This window comes from Berghia stephanieae, chromosome 4, assembly GCF_034508935.2.
Source record: "Berghia stephanieae isolate SIO BIC M18660-M18661 chromosome 4, UCSD_Bste_1.3, whole genome shotgun sequence".
Lineage (NCBI taxonomy): Eukaryota > Metazoa > Mollusca > Gastropoda > Nudibranchia > Aeolidiidae > Berghia > Berghia stephanieae.
In genome coordinates this window covers 13,421,719-13,431,718 of record NC_088363.1, presented here as the reverse complement: position 1 = coordinate 13,431,718, position 10,000 = coordinate 13,421,719, and the positions used below count along the sequence as shown (strand labels likewise).

The following is a 10,000-nucleotide window of genomic DNA, read 5'->3' as shown; positions in this document are numbered from 1 at the left end:
TACATATTTTATAGAGTAACTGAGAGGTGATGACGCTGTGTTTATCGTTCATCTGATTAAATCTTAAAATCTCTTAAAAACTGAAGCCAGCCCTTTTCAAAACTGGCATGTCAAAGTTGATCGAGAGTATGGTGGTGGTGTTGTGTCAATTTCTGCTTCTTCCCTGGGCAAGTGTCTGAAATTACAGAATATTTACCAACAGATTGTGAAGAGTAACGGAGACGGAAGTGGTTAAGTTGTGTTTTACTACAGCCTCTTCTTAACCCTCTCCTTACCAACTATAGGAAAATCGTCACTTTCGTTAGGATACAACCAACATTTTTCTTATTCAAATTTCTTTTGTACATCATAAAATTTAAAGAAAATGAAAAGTGTGTTGTAGAGTATGTTTTGTTAAAGAAATTATATATCGCAAGAATTTACTGCTATTGTGTTTGAGTGATAAAAAATCTATTTTTAAGTAAGTTGGGTGTGAAGTTTTGGGGAAAATCCTGAAAATGGCTGGTAAAGAGAGAGTTAATCAGATGTTTGATTTGTTTACTCAACGAAATGTAAACTGATACCAAAAGTGATACTAAGCTGCTAAAAGCTGTGGACTGTGAATAGGAATGAAAGAAAATGAAGATAACAGCTTCGAAAAAGGGCTAAATACCAAACACTAACAAAAACAATGAAAACATGAATACATCACTTAAAATACAGACAGACGGAAGAAAACTATATTGGCATTTGTATGCATGCATGTGTGTGTGTGTGTGTGTTTGTGTGTAGGTGTGTGTGTATGTATGTATGTAAGTGTGGATGGATGGATGTATGTATGGATGGATGGATGGATGAATTTAATTTAAGGATGAATAGATGGATGGATGGATGGATATATGTATTGATGGATGGTTGGATGAATGGAAAGATGTATTTATGTATGTATGTTTGTATGTACATATGTTTGTATGTATGTATGTATGTATGCATGTATGTAGGTATATTCCTTGTAGAATTGTAAATATCGATCAAGTAATATTATACTTATAATTCTCACGTCAATGTTACAGCCTAGATGGCTACTCGGTATAATATAAACAATAATCAAAATACGAAACGTCAAAATTTTATTCTATCAGAATATTTTTCATTAATCAATATTATATTTGTTCTTGTTATAATAATAAACGTTATCATAAATATTACTTTCACTATCATCGTTGTTATCGTCACCATCACCATTACAACTCTAATTTGATATCATTTTTATAATTGCATCCTCTAACTAGATATTTCATTTATTACGTCATTAATGTATTATATTAAATTATTAGGCATACGTATGGCCATTTTATCAATGTAAATAATTGTGTCAGTGCATAACATAATCAGTCAGAAGTTGAAAATTTTGTATTGCAATTTCTGAAAGAATATGCTCCCCAGAGTATTTTAATCTTTATTTGAAGTAAATCGGGTGATTTTTCGTGACGTTTTGATCAGATGTATGGGAAAGGTATCCAGTAACTTTTCTCAAATTTCATACTTTTTCAACGTGACTAGCTGTAAAAAATATTTAGAAGTGAAATGAAGCTTTGAAATTTCCCGAAGATGTACATAAAAGGGTTGATTTAATCATAATTTATGACAGGAACTCATTTTTGATCAAAATTGACCTTCTAACTATACTTGGCAATATCTCAGTTCAAACCTTTCACCATCCGACTGATTTTGTCATTCACTGTAACAAATATTAAATGAACTCGCTTGTAGCTGTCGCTCATGTCTGCAATGTTCATTAAGATTTGATATTATAATTTATTACACCTCCTATAGATAGTATGCCCTTGGCGAAGAAGCTCACAGCATTGCCATCCGGAAGTACAACGGACCAACACACAAAACTGTGTGTATTCATGAACGTTTATAGTGGGGTTAATACAGTTCAGTGAGCATTACTCATAAACGCGGATGGCAAAAAACAATAACAAAGACCTGAGTGACGTCATCTTCGAACTATCTATAGTAATGATAAAGAGCGGTTGCTAGGATTCTTTATAGGCCTATAAATACACGCTTACATATTGAAACCGTAGCAACAAGGGGTTACTACTTTTTGAGGCCTTGAACTTTTGTGACAAAAATTGCAGACGACAAACTAATGGAAATAATCGATTATTATTTACTGTTGCCATTAACATAATTAGACGCGCAAGAATACAAACAAATGTTCTATTAATTAAAGGTTCCATCAAATAATTACACAATTTCTGAATTTATTTCAGAGTAATCTTTGCTGACTGTAATTTTTAAATGGGAAGTGTAATAAAATAATGCTTGAACATGTATTGGTTTTCGGCAATCGTTGTTGATAATAGAACTCCTAAAGTCGTGCTATGCTCAGGAACTCGATGTCGTAAACCAAAGCAAGCTTTAATAAAAACTGTATAGTCATGACTCTTGCTATACTTGTTAAACACTCTGGAAATGATCTTATATTATAATATTCAATTCATTTCTCCTGCTGCTATGTAAATATATTCAAGCATTTATCATTGTCAATATGATTGTATGTATATATATATATATATATATATATATATATATATATATATATATATACATATATATATATATATATATATATTATATATATATATATATATATATATATATATATATATATATTGACTCACCTCACGTTCATTAATCCCAGTTAATCTCCATCGGCTTCAGTTCTTTCAAAGTGTATCATTTTTCTTTACAAATTAATAAAGAATACCAATACGGCAAATGGATGACAGGATATAGATTGAAATGATTCGGACATGATAAGAGACCAGAGAAAGGGAGTACGTGGGAAGGAAAGTATTGGACTTACAATTAGCGAGAAAGAGGTAAAATAGGGACGCCCAAAGACTAGATGGTTGATTAGGGTAAAGAATGATATTATGAAAGAACTGGGCCCTCGAGGATGATGATGCTATGAACAGAGATGCATGGAGATGTGGCATTCATTGTGGTAACCTTGTGTGGTCTAGTTGTATGACACTCGCTTTCGGATCGTAAGGTCCTGGGTTCGAAACTCGCTCGGCGCATAGTTGAGACCTTGAAAAAGGCTCCTTACTCACATTCTCCCACCGTACTCAGGTGTAAAATGAGTGTTGAACTGACGGTTACCGGTGTTGTCTCTGTCCGGTAAAATCATTGTAATATCGCCTAAGAGGTGTCATGTCCCGTTCTACATGTTACGTGTTGGTCATGAACCCTTTAAAAGAGATTTGGGCACGTTTAGTGGATATTGCGCTTTATAAAAGTTCAAACTCAACCATCCAAAATACGGGAATAAGCTGGAAGAAGACGAAGAATGGTGCAAAATGTGACAGGCACGAGTGCGGGATCCCCTGTCGAGGCAGCCCGATTTTTAGGATGATATTTGTAATTGTATCTTTCTATCTCTCTACTTATCAAATTAAGAAATTACGGAGCACGCACCGCACGGGTGTAAGATAAAGATATGAACAAGTTTGTATGAAAGGTGCTAGACAAAGCAAGAAATAAAAATACAAGGATAAAAAACACATCCCTAGTCGAGGTAGACTGATTTTGGGATTTTTTTTTCTTTTGTTGTATTTTTCTTTCTTGCTTTGTCTGGCACCTTTCATACACACTTGTTCAATTCTTTCTTTCTACTTATTCTGGCGCTATTTTATACACACTTTTGCAGATTCATTTTCTTTTTCTTTTTTTGTACGGGTCCTGGGTGGAATCGAGATTTATTTGAGTACCTGACCGTTAACAGCGTTGTCTCTGTCCGAAAAAGAAGTTGTAATATCATTTATCAGGCGTAATGTCCCGTCCGAAATGTTAAATGTTGCTGTTGGCCAGTGACCCCTTGTAAATCGTTTTGAGCAAGTTTAGTGGATACTGCGCTATATAGAAGTTCAATTTTTTAAAATTCACTTTTGTCTTCAAATATTGTATATAATATACTATGTGAAATAACCTGGTAATTCCAAGCATATTGTGAATAAATTCAAACAGTTCTGGATAACGACCTCCATTCTAAAGTGTAGTTCTTATTTCAGACTGATTTGAATTTTTGAAGATGTAATAATAATATATTAAAATTTGTTTTGTATTTATAATTATACTTTGTTGTAATTTTACTGTACATAGTTTGTAAATTACCTATTTGTATAGACTATGTATTATATGTTCTTATCATTGATTTGTAATTAAAGATATTATATAAGAATTGATGTCACAAACGTTGACATTTTAGTTAAGTCGTTATGTATTCTATGTTTTGATATTATTAATTCCATGATGTCACTTCAAAATTTTATTCAAATGATCAAAATTGATTGTATAAATAGATTTATCTCTATTTTCTTCCATAATGTCTGTAATCAAATCATACTACAACATTGACATGATTTTGCTGAGGCTCTTAAATTGTTGCAGTGGAAAACACTGGAGAATGGGCGGGATGAAAAACGCATCCAACTTCTCCACAGAACAGTCTAATATTCCAACAAAACAACTATAACTAACTCTACTACAATATTTTACAAAACAACACAGCACATTCACAAAATTATCATAGCAGTAAATTTACCGTTCTGACACAAACCCAACACATATAAAAACAGTTTTTTTCCCAAGAACCATCAAAGATACCAACAATAAATAGACTGGTTTTGAGCCCCAATTCAGGCACTTTCGTTTTCTTTCCTTGGGCAAAATTATCATTAAAACCCCCAAATTTCTCACTTTAGAAAAGATTCGTGATTTCTGTTGACACCAGACGATGTGTAGGGGATGATAGTATTATTTCGTAAATTCTAAGTCCCAATCTTTCTGGTTTTCTCTTAAGTGGGAGAGTATGTGGGGTGTCTGTAAGATGAAAAATGTGATAGATAGATAAATGGATAGATAGATAGAGACAGAGAGAGAGAGAGAGAGAAAAAAAAAAAAAAGAGAGAGAGAGAGAGAGAGAGAGAGAGAGAGAGAGAGAGAATGATATGTAAGTATTATTGCGAAGTAATTCAAGAACGTTAAATCTTTGCACTTTTGCTGTCAGAGAGCGCTGTGCAAAATCTAACCATACTATTATAATTATTATCAATATAATTTCCCAAAGCAGTCTTCTTGTTCAGTTTTCCAATTAAACATAATACAGACTGCGCCCTGTCAGTCACCTCTTTAGACATTGTCATTTTTAAAATCTAAAAATTATCATTTGAACATTTTTTTATTCAGAAGAACTCGGGTAATGGGAATCAGAAGACGTGACGTCACGTCTTCCTTTCTTCCTGTTCAAAACTACTTGGAAGAGTGTCACCAGTCCTCTGGACAATAAATAAACAATGAATAGGATACATATTGAATCATAAGGTGGCATAATTATTTTATTAGAACGATGTATAGGCAGGTTCCTATGAAACCTGGGCGTTAAAAAAGCGAGGACGGATGATCTTTTTGACGACAAGCATGTATTTAGGTTAGAAAATAAGATGTCCCAACCCGCTGATACCAGAAGATCAGTTGCAAAATGTCTCCCGGAGGACTAGCTTCACACCTCCAAGAAGATTGGAACCAGTGTTTTGACATCACGCGTTTGTTTCTTATTGATTTACAATTCCTATTGATTTACAGTTCCTATAGGGAATGAGATTAGCGGAAGAGGAGCGTCCCTTGATTGGACGTCACCCATAGCCTTTGACCGGCGGAAAAGTTATTAGAGAGAGAACGTCATGTTGGTTGTGCGCATGCGTCTCTCGTCCTCGCTTCTGGTGAAAGCGGCTTGAGACACTTCAAAACCAAATTGACGTTCTCTCTGTAAGGTGACGTCCAATCAAGGAACGCTACACTTCCGCTGATCTCATTCCCTATTGGTTTACAATCCTATTGGTTTACAATTCCTATTGATGTACAATTCCTATTGGTTTACAATATCCATATCAACTGTAGAATTGATAGGAAGGTTGGGGCCGGTTTCGTACTTATAAAGGTGACTGAATGTGATTTCCCCTGTTGTCATTCAAATCATTTTGATTTGAATGTTAATGTTTATGTTACACTTGTATATATGTGACCCAGCGTCCAAAATCGGTAATAAGTCGGGGTTAACTAGGTGCTAATAATTAAATTTATAGCTTCATAATATGGAACACGGGCCGATGTTCTATTCATCATGGAGGGGAGGGATATATAATATATATAATATATATATATATATATATATATATATATATATATATATATATATATATATATATATATATTACACCATTTCTTACATTGCAAAATAAAACAAACCTCAGAACTTGGGGGTCCGGAAAGCTGTTTTTAGATTACCCGTTTCACACACATATAGAATGGGATTGATTCGCATATTTCTGCCCACCTCCCCCCCCCCCATCTTCCAAACACATACACACAAACATACATAGACATACACACACACACACACACACACACTCATCTCTGCAGTGATTGAATAACTTGGTATGTTAGATCAGGTGGATGATCAGTTCTTTGCGATAAACTAGCGTCTTATCCAAAGAGGGTAGCAACCAATCGCTATTCGTCCACCTCACGCTATAGAAATCGGGATTAGTAACTCCGGCTCCATGAGCCTAAAGGCTCTGAAGGACATAAAGAAAGAAAGAAAGAAAGAAAGAGGAAGAAGCACCAAATATTTTGGAAGCACCAGATTCGCCTCAACATGATACCATTTTGGGATGGCGGGTCACATATCCATTTTCTGTTTTTAAAATCAATCTATTGATGATGATGTCTTGTGCCATATTGAACTGATAGGCTCTTGCGGTAGCCATCGTTAACTTATTCCCTGACTCTGACCGTAGCCATCGTTAACTTATCGCCTGACACTGGCCAAAAAATGACGCCAAAAGAGTCTTTGGCCACAAAAGAAAACAAATCGTGAGTTGTATTCAATAGTTTATCCAATGGGATCTTTGGTTTCCTTGAGCTCTACTAACGACAACTCACTGGACGGTGCATTTACCTAACAGTGAAGTCCCAGTGGTGAACCGTACCGTAGCCATCTTTAACATATAGCCTGATACTAGAATCCTCTAGGACTTAAAGTTTGACGTCATTTTTAAGGCTTGTGCACCGTCTAGTGAGTTGTCATTAGTAGAGCTCAAGGAAACAAGTGATTCCATTGGTTGAACCATTGAATACAACTCACGATTTGTTTTCTTTTTCGACCAAAGACTTGTCTTTTGATGTCATTTTTTGGTCAGTGTCAGGCTATACGTTTACGAAGGCTATGCTCATACTGACCACAAAATAATGTCACAAAAGCAGACGACGATCACCAAACGAATGTGAAAATAGAAGTGCTCAAGCTATTGGTTAAGCTATTGATTACAACTCACTTTTAAGTGGGTTTTTTCACGTGATCTTCGTTTTCTTTTATGACGAATTACTTGGGTTAGTTTCAGGCCATGGGTTTAAGAAGGCTGAGGTCAGGCTAATAATATGACAACGAAAGCTACGACCCAGCCCGTAGCCATCGTAAACTTATAGCCTGGTACTGACCAAAACATCACGTCAAAAGACAAATCTTTGGCCACGAAAGAAAACAAATCGTGAGTTGTATTCACTACGTCAACCAATGGGATCACTTGTTTTCATTGAGTACCACTTACGACAACCAAATAAGCCCTACACAAACCTAAAAAATGACGTCAAAAGATCAGTCCTAGTGGGTTTCTAGAATAGCCATCGTTAACTTACAGCCTGACACAAGAACCAACCAGGACTTATAGTTTGACGTCATTTTTTAGATTTGTGCAATGGTTAGTGAGTTGTCGTGAGTAGAGCTCATGGAAACAAATTATTCCATTGGTTGACCTATTGAATACAACTCACGATTTGTTTTCTTTTGTGGCAAAAGACTGGCATTTTGACGTATTTTTAGTTAGTGTCAGGCTTTAACTTTACGATGGCTACGGTAGCAGGCAATAAGTTAACGAAAGCGACAGCCCAGCCCCTTTACTTAGGTTACCATGTCCTTCCCACTTCCTTCCCAATCCCGATGTTGTAATGATATATAATAATATCTGTAATAAATCACGTATGTATAATACTTTGCAGAAGTCTTAATTCATTTTGTAAACTCACGGCTGACATAAGGATGTGTGAAAGTGTGTGTGAAACAGTGCTAGACACATCCAAAAAATTCAGCAGGCCTGGAGTGGGAATCGAACCTCAGACCTTTGTCTGGCCCTGCTTTATACATACTTTTTCAGATCTTTATCTTACACCTTGTCCTCTATATATTCTGTCACTTTTTGGCTAACTGCTCGTTTGTATAGGGTTTTTTATTTTCGTTTTTTTTTTTTTTTTGTGGGGGGGGGGGGGGGGTTCCTATTGTTTTGTTTATCGTGTGTTTTTGTTTTGTTTTGTTTTTTGTTGTTTTTTTGTGTTTTTTTTTTGGGGGGGTTCTTTGTTTTGGTTTTTTTTCTCCTAATATATCGAGAGAATGCTTTGCCTTTCATTTCAGTTCGTTAACCCGAATCACGGACTCTCCGGATAGCAGATCCTGACCAAAATATTACGTAAACATTTTTTTAAGAATATGACCACCTTAAAGAAAGTGAGCAGTGAATTGTATTGTAGCCTTCGTTAACTCAGCCTAACAATGATCCAAAGAATTCGTCAAGATACAAAGCCAGACTACCAATAGAAAACAAATCGTGAGTTGTATCCAATAATTCAACCAATGGGATCATAAAGTGTGTGGCTCAGCTGTACGGTCTTTGCTTCGAGTTCGACAAGTCCGAGTGGCAGGCTATGACTTTAATTTTATGTTTTGTTTCGTGTTTTGTTTTGTTTTGTTTGTGTTTGGTTTGGGTTTTTTTTGTTTTATGAACTTGGGGTGGGGGGGGGTTGTGTTTATCTGTTGTTGCTTTTGTTTTTGTTTTGTTTTTTTTGTCCTAGAGTTTTGTTGGGTTTTTTGTTGTTGTTTTTTTTTTTTTTTTTGTTGATTTTATTTTTTTGGTCTTTTGTTGTTACTTTTTACTTTTTTAATAATTTTTTTTATTCTACATCTTTTTTTTTTTTTTTTTTTTTTTTTTTTGGGGGGGGGGTCTTTTTATTATACTAGAACATACCTGAAAAGTCTAAGACACATATCCCAAGATATGTAGAAATCATTGGTCTGCTTGAATCACAGGAATCAAGAGAATAACCTAAGTTGCGAGGTCGACAACCTTGAAGGTATAACGTACCTAGTAGTATTCCATGCATGCATTCTGTGATGGTATTCCAGCAATTCTACCCGCCACTGCCAATAGCCAGGTATTCACTTACATCGGATCTGTTTGGGGTCAATGTTCATTGGTGTAAAGTACATGTTTACTGATTCACACAGGGGTCTGATCATGGCCTTCGTAACGTTATGGCCTGATACTGACCAAACGTCAAAATGCCAGACTTTGGCCACAAAAGAAAACAAATCGTGAGTTGTATTCAATAGTTCAACCAATGAAATAACTTGTTTCCATGAGCTCTACTAACGACAACTCACTAGACGGTGCAAAAACCAAATAATGACGTCAAACTGCCAGTCCTTTTGGATTTCAGTATCAGGCGATAACATAACGATGGCTACGATCTGATCTCCCTTCATTGTCACTATAGATAGTATGCGCTTGGCTAAGAAACTCACAACATCGCCATCCGGAAGTATAACGGACCAACACACAAAACTATGTTTAACCATGAATGTTTATAGTCTGGTTGATATTGATAGAGTTTAGTGAGAATTACTCATAAACGTGGATGGCAAAAAATAAAAATGAAAAATAGAGATCCGAGTGACGTCAACAGCATTCAATCTATAGATAAAAAGAAGATGGCGTCACTCAGGTCTTTGTTGTTTTTTTTTTTGTTTGTTTTTTTGGGGTTTTTTTCTCTTTTTTTCTTTTTGTTTTGTTTTGTTTTTTTGGGTTTGTTTGTTTTTTGTTTTTTTGTTTTTTTG

At 35.3% G+C, this 10,000-nt stretch overlaps 1 protein-coding gene across 1 annotated transcript in view; it reads left to right on the top strand.

The window, feature by feature from the left end:
- The window catches only part of LOC144970054 (uncharacterized), a 319,936-nt gene extending 319,317 nt beyond the window's left edge, over nt 1-619 (top strand). Inside the window, exon 9 of the mRNA XM_078909249.1 lies at nt 1-619. This exon is cut by the window's left edge and continues 2,279 nt beyond it. The gene's annotated coding sequence lies outside the window, so the exon portion shown is untranslated.
- Nucleotides 620-10,000: the final 9,381 nt, after the last annotated feature.